Source organism: Vulpes vulpes, chromosome 14, assembly GCF_048418805.1.
Source record: "Vulpes vulpes isolate BD-2025 chromosome 14, VulVul3, whole genome shotgun sequence".
Classification (NCBI taxonomy): Eukaryota; Metazoa; Chordata; class Mammalia; order Carnivora; family Canidae; genus Vulpes; species Vulpes vulpes.
Window position 1 is genome coordinate 60,948,817 of NC_132793.1, and position 11,397 is coordinate 60,960,213.

The following is an 11,397-nucleotide window of genomic DNA, read 5'->3' on the forward strand; positions in this document are numbered from 1 at the left end:
GAAGAAGTCGATAATAAGGCCACTGCATACAGCTGTGCATTTTGTATGGTGCATAAAAACATGCAGATGAAGAGCCCTACCTCTCCTTTGCCAAGCCCTTCGCCCTGCCTGAGACTTCATCTAATCAGGGAAAATGGATTTTTCCAGCTGGTTCTCCCAGAGAGGAAGCTTTTCCAAAATTCACATTAAGGCTTTACAAAAGATAGTAGTGGCCCAGGGGTTCAGCCATTTTTCTCCAAAGCCAAGCCACATTTCTCCTCACATTGTGAACCCAGTATATAAGGCCAATCTTTAAACCCTTAAATTTACTTAAATGAACAGAATATTATGTATTTCTTACATTATAATACTTTGCTAAAATAGCAACATTTATCTACATGGCAAAGTATATTATTTTATCAAAAAGAATGTCAACTAGTTACTAATAAATTTTTTGTAAAATGAGAAAATAGCTCTTTTTCTTTTACTGGGTTTATTTAAAATCTTTAAAAAAGATTTTATTTTTTAAAGTAATCTCTATACTTTAACATGGGGCTTGAGCTCACATCCCAGAGATTAAGAGTCTTATACTCTATTGACTAAGCCAGTAAGGCAGCCCTATTGGGTTTATTTTTAAAGTTATTCTAGAGAGATACCTTTGCCCTAACTCTCAAAGGTTCATAAAGCCGGGCCCATCTTCATCTACTTAATGTTACTTTATGGTTCTAAAATTCCTCTGGTTACTGATCTGATATCAGTTCACCCAGGCAAGTTATTTGCAAAATGTGTCCCAAGAAGCTGAATTCATTTACTCATTGACTGGGACTATTTAAAATGGAATACTGGAATGCTGGAAAGCCACATTCCAGAAGGGTAATACAAATCTGTAGTTATATATGACACTATGGAGTTCAAAAAATTCCTGAGTAGCCATGTAATTGTACCAAGATAGTTGACTTAGGCAAGCTATCTGGCCTCCCTGTGCCTCAATCTCTCCTTTGTGAAATGAAACTTACCTTAAATGATTAACTGAGAAAAGAAATGTGGGCAGTCCTGGTGGTCCAGCGATTTGGCGTCACCTTCCGCCTGGGGTATGATCCTGGAGACCAGGGATCAAGCCCCATGTCGGGGACTTGGAGCTGCTTTTCTCTCTGCCTGTGTCTCTGCCTCTCTCTGTGTCTGTCATGAATAAATAAATAAATCTTAAAAAAAAAAAAAAGCTGAACTCTTAAAAAAAAGTGTATAATATTTAGGCTTGTACTTGACACACAGTAAACATAGTAAGAAATCTCCCTTAATCTTACTACAACTGATGTTGGGCTGATCTAAGACATCCTGGCCAAGCATTCAACTTCTTTTAAAGATTACTTCGTTCACTTCTGCAAAAGTGCATCGTTTGCATGAAGAAAGATACTCATCTTTATACTGGTGAGAGAAGGGGCATTTATTTACTTTGTTAAACTGTGATATAATTTTGTTTTTTTGTGATTTCATATTTTGATTCTCCCTAGCTGAAAGTTTATAAAAAAATAGTATGAGTAATTCCTAACAAATGAAAAGATGGCTCATTTGCACTTATGAGAAGTGAAAATTAAAATTACGCTTCATTATTATTTTCTGCCTCTCAGAACTGGTAAAGGTTCTGAATTGTATGATATGAATTGTAATTGATGAGAAGGTGGAGAAACAGACAATCACATAATTATCAATATCTATCAAAAGTGCAAATGTGCCTACCTTTCAACACAGTAAAAACATCTAGAAATATGTATAACAGACATATCTGCACATATACAAAGTGGTCTATGAGCAAGGCCATTGTTTTTAATTGAAGTATTGCTTTTAATTAGAATATTTTGGAAACAACCTAAATTTCTATCAATAGGGCATTCACCAGATAAATTTTGCTACATACAATTATAGAAAAGAATGAGGATGCTCTTTCTGTATTACTATGTAATACATGGTATATTCAATAAAAACCAAGTACAGAGCAATACGAAAAAGTGGTATTCAGCTAACAGGGACAAAAAAGAAATGTATATGTTTGACTGTAAATACCTATGGAAAATGCACGGGAAACCACTCACATCAGTTGTCTTTTAGAGGAGGAACAGGTAGCTGGAGGACAGGATGAAAGGAAGAGTTTTGTTGTATTTTTTCACCTTTCTTGAATCTTTAATATGTAAACAAATGGCATATTTAAAAAATAAATAATTTAAAATATTCCTCATCAGTCAAGAGATGATCTTTACTCATCCTCAATTTTGGTGGTCATTTTCAACACAGGTTTTGATGAAATAATTTTTAAAAATCTAAATTTCTTGAAGTTTAAGATTTTAAGTAGAAATGATTTCACACTGAACTTTTTTTTAGTATAACATGAAACTAAACTTTTCTTACTATTTAAAACATTCCTCATGGGATCCCTGGGTGGCGCAGCGGTTTGGCACCTGCCTTTGGCCCAGGGCGCGATCCTGGAGACCCGGGATCGAGTCCCACATCGGGCTTCCGGTGCATGGAGCCTGCTTCTCCCTCTGCCTGTGTCTCTGCCTCTCTCTCTCTGTCTTTGACTATCATAAATAAATAAAAATTAAAAAAAATAAAATAAAAATAAAACATTCCTCATGATTATTATATTTATTTATCAATTTTTGAGAGAGAGAGAGAGAGCTCGTGCATGATTTGGGTAGGAGTAAGGGCAGGGGGGAGAGGGACAGAGAATCTTAAGATTCTCCAATCCCCACTGGGCATGGAGCCATTGTAGAGCTCAGTCCTCAGACCCTGAGATCATGACCTGAGCTGAAATCAAGAATCAGCTGCTAACCGACTGAGCCACCCAGGCACCCCTCTCGTGATTCTTGTTGTTGGGATTTGAGCAGGCTTTCAACATTGAAAAGGAAAAAGAAATAAGTGTATTCCATATATGTCATGTTAAAAAATTCTAGAATATTCATGAACTTGAAGTCAAATTCATCTACCTACCAAAAAGCAGATGTCCTTTGAGGTTCAGGAGGGAGAATGTGCCTGCTGCCCTCAGAGTTGCTATTTCCTGTCCTAGTGTTGCCCCTGATCTGAGCCTACAACACAATTTTATATTCATAGTTCCAGCCTTGCACACAGAGGCAGGCAACTGATAGTAAACCCCAGAGGAGGATTCTGATCTATTCCTGTACCGGCCCCTTCCGAGATGCAGCTGAAGCTGAGCCTTCCAAGAGTGACCTGTTGTTGGGCATGGCTGCTTCAGAGTGGAGAATATGTTGTCTCTCACACTTGCACAAATATCTTAGGGGGAGGCCAGCAGCCATACTGACTTCTTCTACCTCCTGGTCACAACCACCACTGACTCAAGGTTGTACATAAAACCCTTCCTTGTAAATTCACATTTGAAAACATTTCCAAATGCTATCCAGTCTTTCATTCATTCAACATTTCTCTTCATTATCTATCTCTTTTCATAATTCTGTTTTCACTTCCTTCATCCCAAAATCTAACAAAATATCTTAATATTAGTTTGAGGGTCAGTGGCAATAATCTAAAGATATCTGAAGAATTCTGTTTTTTAATTCTTGCCAAACAAACTCTGCTGGGCATATTGAGAAATTAAAGAAAGCTTTAGAGAAAAATGGGAAATGTCTGTCTTTAAATTGGTTTTTAAGCTGAAATTCATGATCATTTCCTTCAGTACAAGGTAAGACTGGACAAGCTTTTGTGAGTACCTGATTTTTCCTGTTATTAATAATGCCATTAATTGAGTGCCACTATGTTTTATTCATTTTTACACCAACCTGTAAGACGGGTCTTATACTCATGATCAGATGAGGGAACAGGCTCAGAGAAGTTAAGTCACAGAGCTTACTTATGATAGGGTGAGACTTAAAACAGTGAGTAATAACTATGATAGAGTGCTTACTTTGCACCAATCTCAGGGGGCAGTATTTTTCATAATTTCTACACAGCAAACCTAGCAAGGTTAGTACCATTATTATCCTTTTGCAGATAAGGAAACCTGAGTCATAGAGAGATCAAGTTGGGAATCTAAGCCTGTTTGACTCTTAAACTCCAGCTCCTTCCAGATGGTTATATACCTGGACCAAATGGAAATGGACATTTCTAAGATTAAATGTTAGCTATCAAGAGAAACTGTAGTTTTAGGATCTGGTTGGGAGATGAAGTTGATAATAGGGAAAAGTAGAGGGAAATAAGCCATCTAAATTTATTTATTATGAACTGTATTGAGAATCTGTAAACAACCTGAAGCAGAAGCAATTTTCTAACTAAGCACAGAAGAGGGTCATTTAATGTTTGAAAGAGGCATCTGAATGTCAGTAGCCTAGTCTTGAGTAGCTAGTGAAATTGGTGGTGAGCATCTGCTCCTGATATCCACTAGGACAGAACAAATGCATGGGACTTAAGTCACAATGGAGATATTTCAGTGCACTGACGTGAAGGTTGCTTTGGAATTGAAAAGTTATCATGGAGATTACAGACTCTGTATCTGGAAACTTTAAAATATAGTTTTAAATTAGTCTAGGATGGTTTGTACCTTATCCTGACTCAGCCCAGAGAGCTGGAGTCCAACCATTCAAAAATCCTGTCCAACTTCTTGATTCTATATATAATTCTCAATTCCCAATGAATTCTGAGAGTGATTGTATCTAGGCTTTCCTTCAATGTATGCATATCAGCATTTATTGCTTCCAGGCTTTCTCATCTCTCCCCATCAAATTTTGGATTTGGGAACAAAGAGAAAAGCAAAGTCCAAGTAATTTGCTTGTACCCTCTATTATTTCTCCTTATTTCCCCCTAATGCCTCAACACAATGACTCCCTCTGGTTAAGAAGTTTTAAATGTTCTCACCCAGTTGAATGTCAAAACCGATTTCTAGGTACATAGTCTGCTCACATGGCTCTTGCCTGGGATACTCTTAGTCTTAGAAATTTCACCATCTACGGTGTCAGAGCCTACTCAATATACAAGGTCTCACTCTAGGCATAAAGCCTCTGAAGATCATCCTCTTGTCAGGATTTCTAAAATACTCAAAGTCTGAGCCATGAAGTTCAGTGCTGTGATCACAGAGTCACCCTGTGATTCTTTGGAATTACACAATATCTCCCCTTCCAACTAGATTATTAGTTCTCTAAGTGAAGAGACCTTACCTAATGCTTTTCTCAATCCCCAATATTGCTGAACAGTCAGAACTCAAATATTTGTTTGTTTTTAATCACTAATAACTTTGTGGTCTTATTTTCACCCTTGTGGTCTAGTGAGCTTAAAAATCTCAAATAGATTAAAAAATATTGACCTTAAAAAAATGTTGGCCTTGTAGAATATATTAGACGTTGGTCAAAAATGCAAACTATGTTGTACAAAACATATTTCACTTCAGTGGGAGCACTACTCAGTGCTTTTTGCTGATAGGATTTGGAAAAAAAGGTGCCCTTGACACTCAGGAAATGAGTCTGCTTACATTCTCTCCCATCCCAGATCTCTGGTCCTCTATTTCAAGATAAGAGTCTATTTGGCTTGTCTCCATTTACCTGAAGTTTACGTGCGGAAAGCATGTCATATACTGAAAAAGAGGAAGAAGAGGAGAACTAACATGTTGAACATTTATTTGGCAGGGACTTTAAGTTCATAATTTCACATAATCTTCATGGATTTCCTCCTGTTCTTCAAGTTTAACTAGCCACTAAGTCCCAAGAATTCTGAAGTCCTAACACCTCTCACATCTTTTCCTTCTTTTCCATTTCCTCATATATTTATCATACTAGACTCACTTCCTCGCAACTATACTGCAGCAAGTTCCTGGCAGAAACTCTCTAGACCTACATCTCCCAGCCCAAATCACTTATCGATCTTCTTTCAACATCAGTGTAATCACCCTTATGGTGCTACCCCCCTTCATGTGGAGAGGGAAATACCAGCTCTAGTCTCCATTCCACTTGTCTCTCCAGCCTCATTCCCCACCCCTCTCTCTCCCTGGAATTCCTAACTGATATTCTCAGTCTTATGAAGGGCCCCTTTTACAGGGCCCCTACTTTGTGAGTGCCTCTAAATAAGTCTTAGGGACAAAAAAAAAAAAGATTAATAGAACACAGTCTCTGTCCACAAGTAGGAGAAATTGACATTATACAGATTTGGGCCTTTTGGTATGTTGTGGTGAGTATTAATAATACAGATATCTGCCTGGCAGAGAGAGAACATTGACTGAAGACTTATCAGACTTCACTTGGGGGAAGTGAGGGTCAGGGAAAGTTTCACATAAGAGAAAATGCCTCCTCTGAAAATCAAGAAAACAATTCCATTTATAATAACATCAGAAGAAAAACACAAGAAAAAATCTAACCAAAGAACTATAAAGCTCATATACTTAAAACTATAAAACATTGTTAAAAGAAATTAAAGATCTAAATAAATGAAAAGATAGCCCATGTTTATGTATTGGAGGATTTACTATTATTGTTAGGGCAATACTACTGAAACTTATCTATAGGTCTGATGCAATCCCTCTGAAATTTCCAGCTGCAAGGGACACAGAATAGTCAAAAGAATTTGAAAAAGAACACCACAGGTGAAGGACTCATATCTCCCAATTTCAAACTGACAAGTCTACAGTAATCAAGAAAATGTGCACTGGTGTGCAGATAGAAATATGGACCAATGGAAGAGAACTGAGAGTTCTGAAGTAACCCCATACATTTATGGTCAACTGCTTTTGACAAGATTGACAAGGACATTCAATGGGAGAAAGAACAGTCTTTTTTTTTTTTTTTTAACAAGTGGTTATGAACAACTGAGGATCTACATGCAAAAGAATGCATGTGTACTTCTTTCTCACACTATGGAAATGCAAAACCATGATATTTCTCCCCACCCACAAGGATGTCTATAATACTTTTAAAAAAAAGGCATTAGCAAGTATTGGCAAGGATGTGGAGAAACTGAAATACTCATACACTGCTATGGGGATTTAAAATGGTGCAGCTTCTGTGAAAAACATCTTAGCAGCTCCTCAAAATTTTAAATATAGAATTACCATATGACCTAATAATAATATATATTTAGCAATTCCATTCCTAAATATATACCTGAGAAAATGAAGACAGGTGTTAACAGATGTTCGCTTGTATACAAGTGTTCAAAGCAGCATTATTCACAATAGTCAAGAAGTAGAAACAATCCAAATGTCTATCAGCTGATGAATAGATAAGCAAAATTTGTATATATACACACTAGAATATTATTTAGCCATAAAGAAAAGTAAAGTATGGGTCCATGCTGCAATAAACATGAACCTTGAAAACATTATGCTAAGTAAAAGAAGCCAGACACAAAAGCCACGGATTGTATGATTGTAATTCTATGAATGTCCAGAATAGGCAAATCCATGGAGAGAGAAGGTAGATGAGTGGTCACCCGGGGGGTGAGGGTGGAGGAGAACTGAGACTCACTGGGAATAGGTACTAGTGTTCTTTTTCAAGTAGTGAAAATGTTCTAGAATTAGATCATGGTGATGTTTAGAATATGCAAAACATAGCGAATATACTAAACCCCACAAAACATATACTTTAAAATAGTGAATTTTATGTCATGTGAGGCTAATCTAATTTTTTAAAAATCCTTTTAAAATAAAAGCAAGATGCTTTAAGTAAATCTTGAAGCACAGAAAGGCCCTAAGAGTGGAAAGTGGAGAAATAAATTCTGGGCAGAGGGTATCAAATGTACAACAGCAGAGCCACAAAGCCATATATTTAGCTCAGGACACTACAAGTGATTACAAAACCAACCAAACAAACCCAACCCAGAAAATCAGTTGTAGGCTGAAACAAACGAAACTTATAAAGCTTTTTTCGTAAGTCAATATGACACTTCATCTCTTGTGTGATTAAAAGATGATTTTCTTCCCTCCTACATATGGCCCCTCATCTTGGAATTGATCAATAAATGAGGGATGTGTGGGTATCATCTCTCTGCCTGGAAGGCTGTCTCCCTGACTTTCTATGGATCATGCTTCCTTTTTTTTTTTTTTTTTTTGGATCATGTTTTCTTATTTTTCAGTCCCAACTTAAGTGTCTTTTTCTGGAGAGGCCTTTCCTGACCCTACCATCTAAGTAGATTCCCACTTTTCACCTTTGTTTTCCATTGCTGCATTCTGCTAATATCCTGTACAGGCAATTATATTCACTTGCTGGTTGTTTGGACTTTTTAAAAGGAGATTTATTAACAAGGGGTGGTAGAAAGGGAGCTGGGCAGGGGGTAGGGGAGACTGAGGGGGGCACTTGACGGGATGAGCACTGGGTGTTATGCTATATGTTGGCGTATCGAACTCCAATAAAAAATATATGCAAAAAAATTTAAAAAGTAAAAGGAGATTTATTTATTTATTTTAGGAGAGGGAGGGGCAGAGGGAGAGTGGGAGAGAATCTCAAGTGGACTCCACAAGGAGCGTGGTGCCTGACGCAGGGCTCAATCCCACAACCCTGAGATCATGACCTGAGCCGAAACCAAGACTCGGACGCTTAACCAACTGCACCACTCAGGTGCCCCTTGGCTTGTTGGATTTTTATTTCTCACCCTAGACAGTAATCTCTGAGGACAGGGAACATGATTGTTTTATTCAGTGGTATGTCCCCAGTGCTAGGACAGTGCTCCATAAATATGAGTCAAAAGCAGGAAGGTGTGATAGGTCGATCAGACCTCCTCAGGTTACAGGCCCAGAGCGGCCTGGCACTGCCTCCTTGTTCTGAAGCACAATATCCCAGGCTTAGCTGGTCTAGGGCTTGGCTGTGCTTTAACTCTGTGTTTGCAAAATTTATAGCACTTGATAGCAAAGAAATTCATCCCTGCCAGAGTCAACACCAATAAGTGCTGTGACTCATGGCTCAGCCTGTGTTAGTCAAGGTTGGGCAGGATGGGCCCGGGAGGGCATTCTCTAAGGTAGCAGACGACTGGGTTTTAAAGTTGGGAAGTGAGCAAACACACGCTGCTTGAGTGGGAGGCTCATGGGAGGTATGCTGGGAGACAAGGTTGGAAGGCAAAGCTGAGGTACCAGTTAGAGTGAAATCTAACTCTAGAGCAACCCTCCTATGTAGCTCTGTGTGAACTCTCCGACAGAAACTGGGCAAAGGGTCAGCACGCACTTCTGAGGAAGGTGTGATGCTTTTAGCTACAGGCTTGATTCTCTGAAGGAGATGCTGAGGCATTGTGTGTGGTGTGGGATATTTATAAGGAGTAGCGCTTGTGGACAGAAGAAGGCTTGAGCAAAGCCTTGGCCAAGCCAGGGGGCATTCTGGGAAGAGAAATGTCAGGCAGCGTTGTCACATATCCTGCCAAATGGTGGGGCCTTTCTTACAACCCCTTCCTGCCGTTCAGTGGCCACGTACAGGCTGCCCAGTGAGAGCATGACTTCAGGTAAAGCGATTCTCTGCAGCTGAGGTTCCTGAGTGGAGCTGACAGCTGGAGGCTCCTGCTGACCACTCTCTGCAGCGGGGAGCGGGCCCTGGCCTGGAGGGGCCATAGCTCCCACCACATGAGCCCCCTTAACGTTGGTGGTCCTGTGGAACAGGGCTTCTTCCTTTCCTTGCTTCCCTTCACTGCAGACATTGCCCAAAGGCTAGTTTTCCCTCATATCTTAGCCCATAAGAAATATTATCATTTTCCTTCCTCATGAAACAATAAGTAGGAAGCAACAGGACTACTTCGTCTTAACTTTTGATAAGAGGTTGTCAGGCCAAAGATTACATTTTTCCACCCGTTTCACCTTGGTTTGGTTTTTGAAATATAAATTTGTGGTTTTTGATTTTTCAAATCATTTAGACTTTCAAAACCAAGGACTGATAAAGAGAGACTAATGCTTCTCCATTTGGCTGGAAGCTGTTTAATTCTACCTTTAATGTTACTATATTCAAGGAAAGAGAAATAAAAAAGGAAGGGGGAAATGAACTTCCCCGAAGCCCAGTATCAGGCTCTGGAGTTGATTTTTCCATGTTATATGTCATTCAGTGAGGAGGAACTGGCTTTCAAAGATAGGTCACTGATTTCGAGGACTCAAAGACACTTGCCTGTCTCTTATGCCGAGGGGCAAGGCATTATTTGTTATAAATGCTAAATTCCTCTGGGTCCTTCAGGGAAGAGATACGCAGTACAGAATTCAAGTTCACCAGAACTTTTTTTTTCCTTCAAGACTGTGACTTTAAGTCTTTTAATTTCTTATATCAAATTTAGAACCCACTTGCCAATGTCTACCAAAAAAAGTCTGCTGGGGTTATGATAGGGATTGCCCTGAATCTATAGATCAATTACGGAAGAAATGATATTGATACAATGAAAACGGCTTCTCCCTACATTAGATCTCCTTTGTTTTCTTCTCAGTCGTGTCTTCTAGTTTTCAGGGTGGAAATCTTATACAACTGCCATTAGACTTTATTCCTAGGCTATGGTGCTCTCTTATAAATGATACGCTGGCCATTCTAGGGCTGAGAAGGGCCAGCTCACAAAAGGCAGTTGTGTTATCTTATGAGAGCTCCTTCAGTGATGAGGTCTTTGTTAATTGCTTATGTTCTAAATGTGCAGGAAACAGGACCCCTACTTGCTTTCTAACCTGGGCTGTGAAGGTTAAACTAATTGGGCAGCTTGGAGAAAGCCACTTCACTTCCCAGGTCTGTGACTTATTTTATCTCAGAATATTATTATCCTCCCTCTACAGATAAGGAAGCAGAGTAGTGAGTGATGAATGACATCCTAAGGCTTTACAGCTGGCAAAGGGCAGAGGCAAGCCTGGGGTAGATCTGTCTGCCTGACTCTAAACCTATACACATTTTTTTGGAGGGCGAGGGACAGCGAGCTCAAGCTCTGGCAGGGGTGAGGGGCAGAGGGAGAGAGAGAATCTTAAGGAGGCTTAAGGCTTAGCACAGAGTGCAATGTGGGATTCAAATTCATGACCTTGAGCTCATGACCTGAGCCAAAAGCAAGAGTCAGATGCTCAGTTGACTGAGCCACCATGCAGGCACCGCAAACCTGCACACTTTGCACAACATCACCCAATCTCCTACAAAGAGGCTGGGTGTATGATTTCCATATTTCCTTCCATTTTTAATGTTTCATGTGCTCTCGGCTATATTTATCAAACAGAAATAGAAACCATATTCGGCTTATATACACAGTATTAATGCTATGTATTTATAGAGATTAAATTGATTCTTGCCATCTTTGAGGATATTTCCTCTGGGCAGCAAGATATTGGGTGACACTCTCTGAATTTCAAACATTTTAGCCATGGGACACTGTTTGACCTGCTAAAGCAAAGCAATTTATTAACTTCCTCTTTTATAGAGCATCTTAAAAAACAAGTTAAGGTAAACTGCCAAAACTATTTAGCGCGTACTATTACAGATAGGGCCTTTTCGTAGTAAAGGA